This window comes from Fukomys damarensis, unplaced genomic scaffold (genome assembly GCF_012274545.1).
Source record: "Fukomys damarensis isolate Sample0158 unplaced genomic scaffold, DMR_v1.0_HiC HiC_scaffold_33, whole genome shotgun sequence".
Lineage (NCBI taxonomy): Eukaryota > Metazoa > Chordata > Mammalia > Rodentia > Bathyergidae > Fukomys > Fukomys damarensis.
Window position 1 is genome coordinate 51,292,585 of NW_022900945.1, and position 12,467 is coordinate 51,305,051.

The 12,467-nt window shown below is 44.8% G+C and overlaps 1 non-coding gene across 1 annotated transcript; it reads right to left on the minus strand.

Moving 5' to 3' along the window:
- Positions 1–384: 384 nt before the first annotated feature.
- On the minus strand, positions 385–457 carry Trnav-cac. Its single transcript has one exon. It is a non-coding gene; the product is annotated as a tRNA-Val (tRNA).
- Positions 458–12,467: the final 12,010 nt, after the last annotated feature.

The following is a 12,467-nucleotide window of genomic DNA, read 5'->3' on the forward strand; positions in this document are numbered from 1 at the left end:
TCCCTGCCCTCCCTTGTCCTCCCTCTCCCTCCCTAACCCCTAACCCCTAACCCTAACCCCTCACCTCCCTCCTCGCCTCCTCTGCTGGGACCCAGTTCGGCCTCGCCCGGTACAGCGCCTGGGCTGAGCGGGTCTGGCCTCGCTCAGACTCGCGTGAGCGTGGGCGCTGGTTTGCCAGTGTCAGGACTGAGAAGTTGTTTGTCCTGGACCATCCGGATTAAAAGGGTTAAGGAAAGCTTTCACTTTCCAGAGGAAGAAAGAAGCAAAACCTTGTTTGGGTCCAAAACCTTTGGTGGATTAGGGGAAAGTGATCACCGCTGGACTACGGAAACGTCCCATGGTACAGTTGAAGAAAACTTGCTCCTGGGGAAAAAAAATAACTCTTGTTTCCGCCCGGTTTCGAACCGGGGACCTTTCGCGTGTGAGGCGAACGTGATAACCACTACACTACGGAAACCTCCTGGTGCCGTGCTTTAGCGCCTTCCTAGAAATCTTGGGTGCTCCGTCCCGCCTCAGTTTCCAATACAGGAAACTGCTCCAAGTTTCTACGGACAAAAAGCCCCGGGAAGCCCCCGGATCCCCCAGGCGAGGAGGCTGCGGCTCCCTTGGGCTCCGGCTGCTGGCGGAGCGAAGACTCCGCACCCAAGCTCCGACTTCGGGATCCGCCCGTCCCGGGCTTCAGCCGGAGCCTCAGGAGCCGAGCGCGGGGGCGCGGGGACCCCGACTCCCCAGCCCCGAGCCTGCGGCCCCATCCGGCCTCCGCCCGCCTCCGCCCAAGGCCCTGCCCGCCGGGTCGCTGCAGTTTTCTGTTTTAAAATACGGAGACTCAGCCCAAGCCGAGCCACCCCCCGGCGTCCGTACGGCCTCGGTTTGCAGACCCAGGCCGCGAGGTCCGGAGAGATCCGCTAACGACCCGGGAACAGCGGACTCAGATTCGCAGTCGCCGATCGCTCCTTCCTGAGTTTTGAGATTCCTTCTTGAAGAACAACTGTATTGTACCTTTACCAATACTCAACACGTCTTTTATTTGCTTTTTAATATTCCCCCATTCCCGGATCGGGGATTTAGCTCAGTGGTTCTGCTTCCTCCCTTGCAAGCACTGAGAATCGAGTTCGATCCCTGATGTCAAGAAAAAGAAGAAAAAAGTCTCCCGTTCAGCGGTCCTTGAGTTTGAATTGAACCCAAAGGCTTTTGCACTAAGCTATATTCTCAGCCTATTTTTTGAGACAGGGTCTTGCCATATCGCTATACTGCCCAGGGTGGCCCCGAATTTGTGATCTTCCTGACTCAGCCTCCCAGAGTCGGGGGCGTTAGAGGTGTGCACCACCGTGTCGGGCTCTGGAGTCAGAATTTTAACCCAGGGTAGATAAAGAGGTAGAGGCGTTTTTCACCCAAATCCTGTGCCAAGTTCTGTTTTCAGGTTCACCTCACAACAGACCTCCTTTCTGTAACACTTCCTGTGGAAGTCAGTGTTAAAACTTTGAAGAATGTTCTGTTTATGCTTATCCCATGTCCTTTATGCGAGAGGTTCACATTCTCTTCACTCGGAGAGCTTGTAATTGGTATTTTATTTTAGAATTGGGTGATCTGACTGAGATGTGGGATTCTTTATCCGGTCTGTGAACACCCTGGACCTTTGCTTCTGGGGAAAGACAGTGGCCCCAAAGGAAGGGTCTGTGGGCTGCTAAGCGCTCATTTGGTCGAATCACTGTTTTAATTCTTTCTGAAGATACTGCTCCTGGTATATAATGCAGTTGAATCCTGCATATCACAACTGTTTTGAAAGACACTTCCTTGTTCTCAGAAGAGCGCCAGCAGGAGATCCACGTCCTAAGTCTCCACACCACCAATCACATGTGAAAGTGTAAGAATTTAAAAGTACTTAAGGAGCAGCACAACCCGAATTCACACACAGGGAGGTCAGAGGAAGTAGGGAGTGGAGCCTGGGGTTGGGACTTCCGGGCAGAGGCCTTTATTATTATTGGGCACGGGGGGGGGGTTTCAGTTGATGGTTTTCAAGCAAGCAGGCACAAATTTCAAGAGGTCATACTATGACTGAGCGATGGTCACTTTAAGCTTATGGGACTATGTCTGGATGGTCCATTTAAAGGAAGTGGTGGGAAAGAAAGAGCCAAACCTGCAGGTGGGAGAGATGTCTTTTCATTTTTATCTCTGACCACTGCTGGGGCCACTACAGAGTGACTGAGCCCTGGTTTTGGTACGAGAAAATTAAACTTACACTTAAAGATGGATGCTAAGACAACATAGTTGTAAGCACTCTACACACGTCCTGCATTTACACACAGCTGAAACCACTGTGGGTGCTTCACAAAAGGTTGAGGGCACTGTCATGAACAGGCTGGCTCACCTATGAAAAATGTCACTGGACAGGGTCCTAGGAGCGTCCTAAACTCATCATATCAGAAAAATTAATTTTCTGATTCACTGACTCCTGTCACCATCAAAGTACCAACAGCTGCTTCATTTTTTAAAAAAATGTAATAAAAAACTTAGTTTTGGGGACATATGCATGTAGTCCCAGCACTTAGAATGCTGAGGCAGGAGGACCGCTATGAGCGTGAGACCAGCCTGGGCTACATAGTAAGTTCAAGGCCAGCATGAACTACCCAGTGAGACCCTGTCTTAAAAATAAATAAATAAATAAGTAAGTAAGTAAGTAAATTTATGTTAGGCAGAGTAACAGAAAATCATAGAACAATTATAGCAAATACACTAACAAAAATATTTTAATGTATCAATTACTTATTTCTGGAATTTTCTATTTGGTATTTTTTGGGGGGGTACCGGGGATCAAACTCGGGTCACTGCACTTGCAAGGCAGGTGGTGGAACCACTGAGCTAAATCCCCAGCATTCTATTTGGTATTTTTAAGCTCTGGTGGCCCACAGGTGAGTAACATGGAAAAAGTAAAACTGTGAATAAGGGGGACTTCTGTAATATACGGCAAAGGTCATCACCAGATTCTGGTGTCTTGCTCACCTGGGAAGGGCCTTTCTGAGGACTTAAGGGCTGAGCAGAGGTGGCTTCTGAGTGGTTGCTGGGCAATGCAGGAGAATTAGCAGGAGTAGCAGTGCTGACATCCATTCATGAGGAAATATGAGTGAGAAACAAACAGGAACTCATAAAGGTAATTATAGTGGGGTAAATGTATCCTCCAAACATTCACGTCCACCCGGAACCTCAGAACGTGAATTTGATTTGTAAATAGGGTCCTTGCAGATATAATGAGTTAAAATGAAATGATACCGGTTTAGTGTGGGTCTCAAATCCAACATGAACAGTGTCCTTATAAAAGGAGACAGCAAGAGCAGGAGACACAGGGAAGGAGACTGTGCAGAGGCAGAGACTGGAGTAATACACGCCAAGGAGCACTCCCAGCAACCACAAGAAGCTAGGAAGAGGCAAAGAAGGATTCCCCAGAGCCCTCAGGAGAGGATGGCCTTTCTAACACCGTGATTGCAGACTTCTAACTTCCCAAAGGGCAAGAAAATAAATTTCTGTTGTTTTAAGGTATCCAGTCTGTGGTACTTTGTTTTAAAATCCCTAGAAAACCAGTGAAGTAACCCATAGACTAAAGATTGATACAAATGCTAGTGACTCCAAGCTTACTGTTGAATTCATCAGTTAGACAAAGACTCATTTCCTAAGGACTATAAATTTCACCCTGAAGTTATCGGCATTGCCCAGCCTATGACAAAAAAAAAAAAAGGAAAGGCTGGGTGTGATAATGCCTGAGGGCTGCAGTGCACACAGCGGGAGTGTACAGGGGTCCTCTCCTAGCTCCCTCTACGGTTCTCAACGCTGGAGTGATCCCATCAAGGTAACTTCAGAAATGTCTCCCCCAATAGCAGGACTCATGCCAATGTTAGGAGTCAGGAAAGTGAGGGGATGAGCATTTTGCTGGTCTGTAAACAGGTGACTCCTCACCCCAACCATCTATGCCCCATGACCAGTAACACATTAGCTGAATTTTCATGGGGTTGTTCTGTGTTGGGGTTGTGGGAGGAGGAAGGGAATTGGCCTCCATTTCTGGCCTGTGTACTGAGAACTTTTATTACTGTTTCTCTTGGGGGAGCAGTAATAACAGCAATAGTTATGGCCCTCCCATCCAACAGATTGGGATGGCCATGATTCAATGAAAAGAGTCTTCTCCCCTTCAAGGATTATTATCAAAGGTTCAAAATAAACCGCTTTTACCTGAGTAAGGACAAGGTCCCTCTTCCAACTAAGCCAAGTTCCTTCAGGAAACTATATATGAACATCAGTGCTCAGTAGGTCTCTTCCCCAGTTTACCAAATGTCAGACACTACTTAGAGCTTCTCCGAACTAAACATTAAGGGAGACTATGCATTATCTGTGTAAAGTAGAAACCCACTCAAATGTGAGTCCTACTCTCTTTTGAAACTTTTATCCCCACCCTAGAAAATTAGTTTAAAGTCATGGGAGGTTTCAAGTCTATTATTAGTAGTAATCAACAGAATTACTCAGATTTTCAGCAAGGAGTCTCCTCTAAATAACTAATCATGCTAATTACTTCCTTGGGCAATAAACATTTTCAGTAGATACCATTGCCTCTTTTCTCCTTTAAATGATGTTACTTAACATAATTATTTCCCTCACAGTTCAGTAATTTGTTTCATTGTATAATAGAAATTATTTTTCTGAGGAATAGGTATAATTTATTTTTCTCTGACATATGGACAAAATAGGACTCTTAAAATTCAAGTGAGGTGATTTCCAGATTGATTTCTGGACATCAATAAGCATATAAAGTGAAAAATAAGATAAGTATTGCTGGCTGGGCGTGGTGGTGCACACCTGTAATCCCAGCACTCGGGAGGCTGAGGCAAGAGGATTGCTATGAGTTCGAGACCACCCTGGGCTACAAAGTATAGCTATGAAGAGGGGAAATTTTTTAATTTATGCTTTATAAGTGGGCACAGTATTTGGTTCCTTTCTGTTTTCAAAATAATTATTTTTGGTCTTTTCTTCATCTATTCCCGAAGTTCTTCTTTTTAAGGTATGTCAGTCAGCTTTCTGTCAATATAATCAATTTATAAAGAGGAAAAGGTTATTTTGCTCCACAGGTTAGTAGTTCTTAGCCTGCAATCTGGTGGGCCTATTGCTTTTAGGTAGGGTCGGTGGAGGGAGGCAACACCTCACGGTGGGAAATGTCTGGCAGATCAAAACTGTGCAGTCAGACAGGGGAGCAGGAGAGAAGGGAGATGGAGGAGCCAGAATCCCACCTCCCTTCCAAGGGCCTGCTCTCTACAATCCTAAAACTCTACTTAAGTCCACCTCTTAAAGTTTCCACCACCTCCCAACAGCTCCCAAGGGGGAACTAGGTCTTTGACTCCTGGGCTTTGGGGGATGGTCATCTGGTCATTGTCATTTCTAAAGTCAAAGCGGTTACTTGCTATGGTGAAGAATCCCACATTACGCTGAGGATTTAGCTCAGTGGTTCTACCACCTGCCTCACAAGGACCTGAGTTCAATCCCCTGTACTCTCCCGCCCAAGAAAAATAGAATCCCGCATGTTGGGATCCAATCTGAGATTCTAAATTTCATCAGTTTGTATATGAGGTTTTCTGTTCTAGCTCATTATTTTTAACTTCAAATGTTTTGATCCATCCTTTGTCATCAACTTTTGTCCAAATAATAAATAAAACAGCTCAAGCTTTAGCTACTCCATGGATTAGCATAATGTTTGAAATAGTAAAATTATTGGTGTCCGATATTTAATGTAATAAAATGATTTTAATAATAAAGAAAAGTAGTTGTAAAATAGTGAAATAGTAAAAGTGTTACTCCAAGAATGCTTCCTCTTGCTCAGGTCTGGATGCCATGGGTAAAGGCACTGTCCCGGTCACCTTTTCCTGTGACCCACCACAGACCAGTCAGAAGAAGCAAGGCCCGTAAACACTTCTGGTTGGGAGATGCTGTTGTACGATCCTTGAAGCCTAGGACTCTGTCTCTGAGGAAGACATAATAATTCCTTCTTTTGTTTTGTGATACAGAGTCTCACTGTATAGGTCAAGCTGGCCTTGAAATAGCAGCAATCCTCCTGCCTCAGCCTCCTGACTGCTAGGATTACAGACATTTGCCACCATGCCCAGCTAACACAATAGTGTTGCTTGCTGTTTTCTTTCTTTTCCTTCTTCATTTTATTAAGTTTTCAGCATTTGGTAGGTCTTACTTTTTCCTCCAAACTTTCTAATTGTGTTAAAAACATGTATAACAAAATTATAGATAGAACGGTAGTACTTTACCTTTAACAACTTGTCTCCTTTTTTATTGTCCTTATTCAGTTCTCAACCTTTTAAACACAAACCAGGCGGTCAGTGGGCTCTTCATGAGAAAAATCTCCAGCAGAGGGCAAGGATGGATCATCCCTTAGAGAAGAAGTAATCTGCTGAGAGGGTAGTGAAGGGATGTAAGACTAGACCTGAGGATGCTGGAGCTCTGCTGTGTCCTGCAGTGGGTGAGACACTGTGCTCGGAGACCTCGACAATCAGAATTAGGTTGCTGCTGCCAGTGGCTTTCAGGGTCTGCAGCCAGCTCCGTACCTAATTTGGGCTTTCTTCTATGATCTCCCTGAGCCAGGCACAGTGGTGCACACATGTAATTCCAGCTAATTAGGAGGTTGAGGCAGGAAGATCAAAAGTTTAAGCCCAGTCTTAGCAACTTAGCAAGATCTTGTCTCAAAAGAAAAAATAAAATTATTTATTTTATTGGAGATATACCTTGGTGATAAAGCAACCCTGGGTTTGATAGGGGAAGGGGTTTCAGAAAACCTCCCTGAATTTCTTTGGTTTTTAAAATTTGTCATTACGAATTACTTTAAATCATTCAGAGCAATTTGGCTTTATTTTAGCCAACAACGCACGCACTCCCCAAGTTGTTGATCTTCACGGGTATGTGGACGGAAATCTTCATCTTGTTGGTGGTGTCTCCTTCCTGGACCGGTGGGAACACGCACGACTTTCCTGTTACCTCATACGTCTCTCAGTGAACACTGAATCACCCGGTGCCCGAGGAGGTGACTTATCTAGATGCCCCTCCATCTCCACTCTGACTGTAAATCACCCATCACGGCGAAGCTGCTTCTGTGGATTAAACTTTTAATAAAAATCTCTCAGCCAGGTGTGGTGGCGCAGGCCTATAATCTCAGCCCTTGGGAGGCTGAGGCAGGAGCATTGTTGAGAGAGTTCAAGGCCACCTTGGGCTATACGGTGAGTTCAAGACCAGCCTTAAATCCATAGTGAGACCCTGCCTCAAAAAATCAAATAGTAGCAGTGACAATCATGGCGAAGATGATGATGGTGATGATGATGATGATCTGTTTTGAGGACACTTGGGAAAGGCAAGTTGGACAAGGATGAGGCAGCCTCTTTGGCCTCACCGCACATTGGAAGCCATAACTGAACCATCTGAAAACGCCACGGTGGATCTCAGATTTGTTTAATCCTCCCTCCCACCTTGAGGACCACTCATGATACAGAGTAATGATGGCCCAGGTGTTACTGATGTTGGTGACCTTTCCTCTTGGTGCTAGGTTAAGAAAATGGTAGGTTTTTTTTAAAAAGCAAATTTAGAATACTTCTTGCATTTTTTGATATTATGCGTATGTCCTTTTCTCTCCTTTTCCCACCCAATTTTCGTAAACCTCCACCCTATCTTTCCCCACCGATAAACTCTGTCCAGCGTATGCGTCCCATCCCTGTCCTGAGGCGATTCCTTCTTTAATGTTACAGGTGCCTCTCTTGAGTCTCCAGCCCGACTGCAGGATGCTGAGAAGTCCAGCCTAGGGCACCGTCAATACAAACCGATCTCATGCCGTGCAGTACTGCAGCGTCCACTCTCTGCTTGTGCATGTAATTAAAAAGGTGATGTATGGAAAAACTCATAATCCTGGAAACTTCTCAGCGTATTTAACAATTCCTCAGCTATACAAGTGGTCCCTTGGTCAGTAGCCAGTCCTCCCAGAAATGGGCAGAGGTGTATTTTCAGTCAAACTCTTAGTAAAGTATACTATGCACATCACAATTCCATTAATTCAGTATCATAATTGTTATTGTAGTGATTAGGATAATGGCATAGGCAGAGTAATGAAATTGTTCACTATCGTGTAGTCAGGAAATGGAAGATCTGGAGTTAAAATCCAGGATTGTCTTTTTCAAAATCTGTTTTGTTTCATCAGCTGATCTCTGGGAAAGAGTTTGGTAGGAAACATACATTAAATTTTGTTTTTTCAGTAAATTTAGTGCACTTATTTATCAACAAATATTTAAGAAGTATTTTATGGTAAAATTTTATGTAGGCACTGGGAATATAGGGTAAACAAGGCAGGCCCAGTCCTTGCTCTCATGAAAACTATCTTTCAGCACAGATACCAAACACTATGCCAAGGAAAAAAAATTACCTAAAATAGTTGGGCACGGTGGCGCATGCCTGTAATCCTAGCACTTGGGGAGGCTGAGGCAGGAGGATTTCCATGAATTCAAGGCTAGCCTGGGCTACATAGTGAGTCCAACACCAACCTGAACTACATAGCAGCACCATGTCTTAAATAAAAAAACAAAAACAAACAAAAATTTAACTAAATACATTTTAAATACATTTTAATTGTCATTGTGATGAACGTTGTTACTTGAAAACAGTCTAAGAATAAATAATAGACCTATAGAATACAGAATAATAGATTCCAGAAAAGCAGAATCAGCTTTATTCATCTGAGAGACATAAGAAGATACAAGAAATTGATAAAGAATATTAGGTTGGAAGTTTTGAACCAAGATTTTTATTAATGGCTCCTCCACCAGCAAATTGTGAGAACCTCAGATATAGTTCTTTATTTTTTTTTTTCTGAGACTCAATGTCCTTATCGGTAAAATGAGATGTGCTCCCTTTCTGCTCTAGTATTTTCCGCACCTCTGATGGATGGTAGTGGTAAAGGGCCTATTACCATTAGTACAGTGGAGCCTTGAGTTACGACCAACCTGACATGTGAACAGCTCAGGTTACAACTGGAATTTTAGTTTTAATTTATGACCTGAGTCCTGGCCATTTCCAGACGTTCTCAGATACAGATTTAACCCTTAAAGAGTTCTGGAAGGAACATTACACCATCCTTTCCTAATCCTGGGCCAGTGTCTGTCTAAGGACGCTGAGCTCTGCCTGTATGCAGGAGAGAGATGTTAAAGGCTGTGTAGAGGAGCCTGAGTCTTCGATTGATCAACTTGAGTTACAACCAGCCCTCAGAAACAAATTGAGTTTGATAAGTCAAGGATCCACCATACATAAAGTCAGGACCAGGTCTCGGCTCCTGGCCTGCCTGTTGTATACATGTGCTTACATGTGCATATGGTTGTATGTTTCCTAAGAGGAACACCATGCTGATCTTATATCCTGAGATCTCAGAGCTCAAAAAGCAGGTAGAAGAAATAATATCTTCTGGGTTGGAGCTGATGGGGGGCTGGGTAGCCAAAGGTGGGAGTCAAAAGTGAGGTCTGAAAGCAAGAAGGAACTGAGAAATGTTCCCAATTCACCAGATTCCTTAAAGAGCAGCTGGTACTAACAAGCTAGAACTTGGACATCCACAACACATACACTGAACACTGGTTTATTGGGGCCTGGGATTTAGCTCAATGGTGCTGCCCCTGCCTTGCAAGCGCACGGTCTAGAGTTCCATCCCCGGTGCAAAAAAAACCTGGTTTAGGCTACTGGGACAAGAAACAGCAAATCTAAGAAGGATATGTGGACATGAGGCCCCAGTCCAGGGCCCAGGATCTTGAGCTTAGGGCTGCCCACCCAACAAATGTCCACCAGGAAGTGTGGGCTTAGTAGGAATGAATAGTTAGAAATCAAAAGAAGGTGGGATAGACCAGCTCAGTGGTCATGTGTTACTACTCAAGAGCGGACCCCTGTCAACTGCTCCTCAACGGAGACTGTTTCCAGATATTCATTTCATGACATCAATACCAGAAATCCACACTGATACCACTGATGGGAGAAAATAATTACCAATATATGAACGAGAGAGAGAAGAAGGCTTCCCCTTAAGCCCCGAGAGCAGCACTTCCTTTATTAGAACATCACAGATGTACAGAAATTTGTTGTGCTAGCAAGGGTATGAAGAGAAGGATTCTTTGAGTTAAAAACTAAATAGGAACATAAGTGGTGTCCCCCTCCTATGGAAGGCAAATTTATAGGGTTTATCACTTAGGTTAAAAAATCATAACCACGACGATAAGGCAACAGCATTTCCAGGACCCTATCCTATAAAAATTCTTATACAAGTAGAAGAGATACTTGTATGAGAATGCTAACTAAAGCATTGTTTATAATTATAAAATCATGGAACGAAATTAATTTCAAAAACAACATATACAGGGTTAGATAATAGTACAACAAAAGAAGAAATATTTTCATTAAAAATAATTCAGAACATAATGATGATCCCAATTCTACTAATATAGATGGAGCATTTACTAAAACGAGGCACAGCCCTCAGGGACTACTGTTCACACACTACTAGTGATACCTTCATATTACATTGAAAAAAAAATCGAGGTGCAAAAAGCTTGCTGCTAGCCCAAGGCCACGTAAGAAGCAAAACTAAACAAAATGTTTCCCCGGATGTCATGCTTAGATTACATGACGTTTTTCCTTTGGTGGTGGTGGTGCTGGACAGAGATGGGGGGCCAGGGGATGACAGGCAGCCACTAGATCATAGGAGTTAGGTAAGTAAGGTATCAGGTTTTAGATCAAACCACAAATTTCCCTTGATGTCCCTGGGTGGGCTCGAACCACCAACTTTTCACTTGCTGGCCAACTGTGCACGCTCTCTCTCATCATTGTAATGGAGAGTGAGCTCTCCCTAGGTGCTCTCGGTGCCAACGCCTTTTGTAATGTGACTGGACACGCTCCAAATCCCAGAGTCAACCTGAGCAATAGAGCAACAAACTGAGTTGCTGGTCTCCTTGGAAACTCATCCACGGAGTGATGCCTAAATGCCTTGACTTTTGCCTGTCTCCGAAGCCGGAGGCCCGGAGTTGCCCGGTCGGTGACCCAGAGCTAAGGGAGGGAGGCCTCAGGAAAGCTGGGTCAGAACTGCCTGAATTAGTACATTTCGGAGACTAAATACACCGCCTAGACCATTTATAAAGATAGAGCTTTGAGCCACAATCTGCAATCCCTTATCTACAACAAACACCCCAGGAAGCCAGCATGCTGTAAATCAGACTTCTAGAAAGTCAGGCTGTTATCTCTAGTTTAAAAAGAAGCTGGAAAGTTAACAGCTTCCCCAAGAATTGCCTCGAGTGGGCGGAACTTGATCAATAGCTGACAGCATTCTTTGTCCTCCATGCAATTTAGGAACAACCAAAGGAAGCCAAATATGCACCCTACCTAGGAGGCCTACTTCGTTTTCCGGTAGTGGGGATTGAACCCAGCCTGAGCTCACTGGCAGCTTCCTCACCTCACAGCTTCTAGCCGGGGTGCATCCGAGGCCGCCTCTGTTTTTCTGCCCTAAACCTTTCCCACTGCCATCTGCCATAGATTGTCAACATGCAGGGCGGCTGCCGCCTTCCCTCTCACACCCTGATTAATGGCTCTGCTTTTGTCATGTGCCTGGTCTTCATCTCCACGCTTTTGCCGTCTGTGAGAGGCTAGTCCTGCAGAGAATTCTGAGAGTTGAAAATACTGTAGCTGAAAGGTTTTGCAAGGGGGAAAATTAATTTGACCAATATTTTATTCTGCACCCCCCCATCTCTGTTCAGTGTCCCTTGGGACAGGTCGCAGAGGCCGCTGGAGCTCTGGTTGCTCAGCCGGACTGAGATGGAGGGGTCTGCAGGGTCCGCGCTGGAGCAGGAGGGGCTGGAGCCGAACAGGAGCCCCGAGGAGGAGGAAAGAGTGAGGCCGGGGTGCGACACAGTGACCCACTGGGAAACGCGCAATTGCATGGGCTGTGGAGGGATGAGAATTGTTTTATGAAAGAAAATTGCAATAACTTTAGCCACCGAAAACAAAGAAGGAAAATGTGGATATTTTCATATAAAAGTTATTAAAGGAAACACCCTAGCTGCAGCAGGCTGACAGTGTGTCGAGATCGTTAGTACCCTGCTGCAAGTTTCTTGCCTGCCAAGATTTGGTATGTTTTAGTTTCCCTTTCTAAAACTCTGCACCGATTGTGCCCAGCTTCTGGGCTAGAGAACAGGCTTTTACCGTGGCTGTCCACAGTGAGGTCAGGGGAAGGGAAGAAAACTCCGCAGAGCACTACTTAGGGCCTGGTCTCAGGGACAGCAGACAGGACGGTCCCCAAGGCAATGCCCTACAGTAGGGCCTTGTCTTCAGCTTCCCCCACTGTGATGCTGTAGCTGGAACCACTTTTTCTTGGAGATAAACCAAGTAGGAACTCTTTTTTTTTTTTTTTTTTTTTTTTTTTT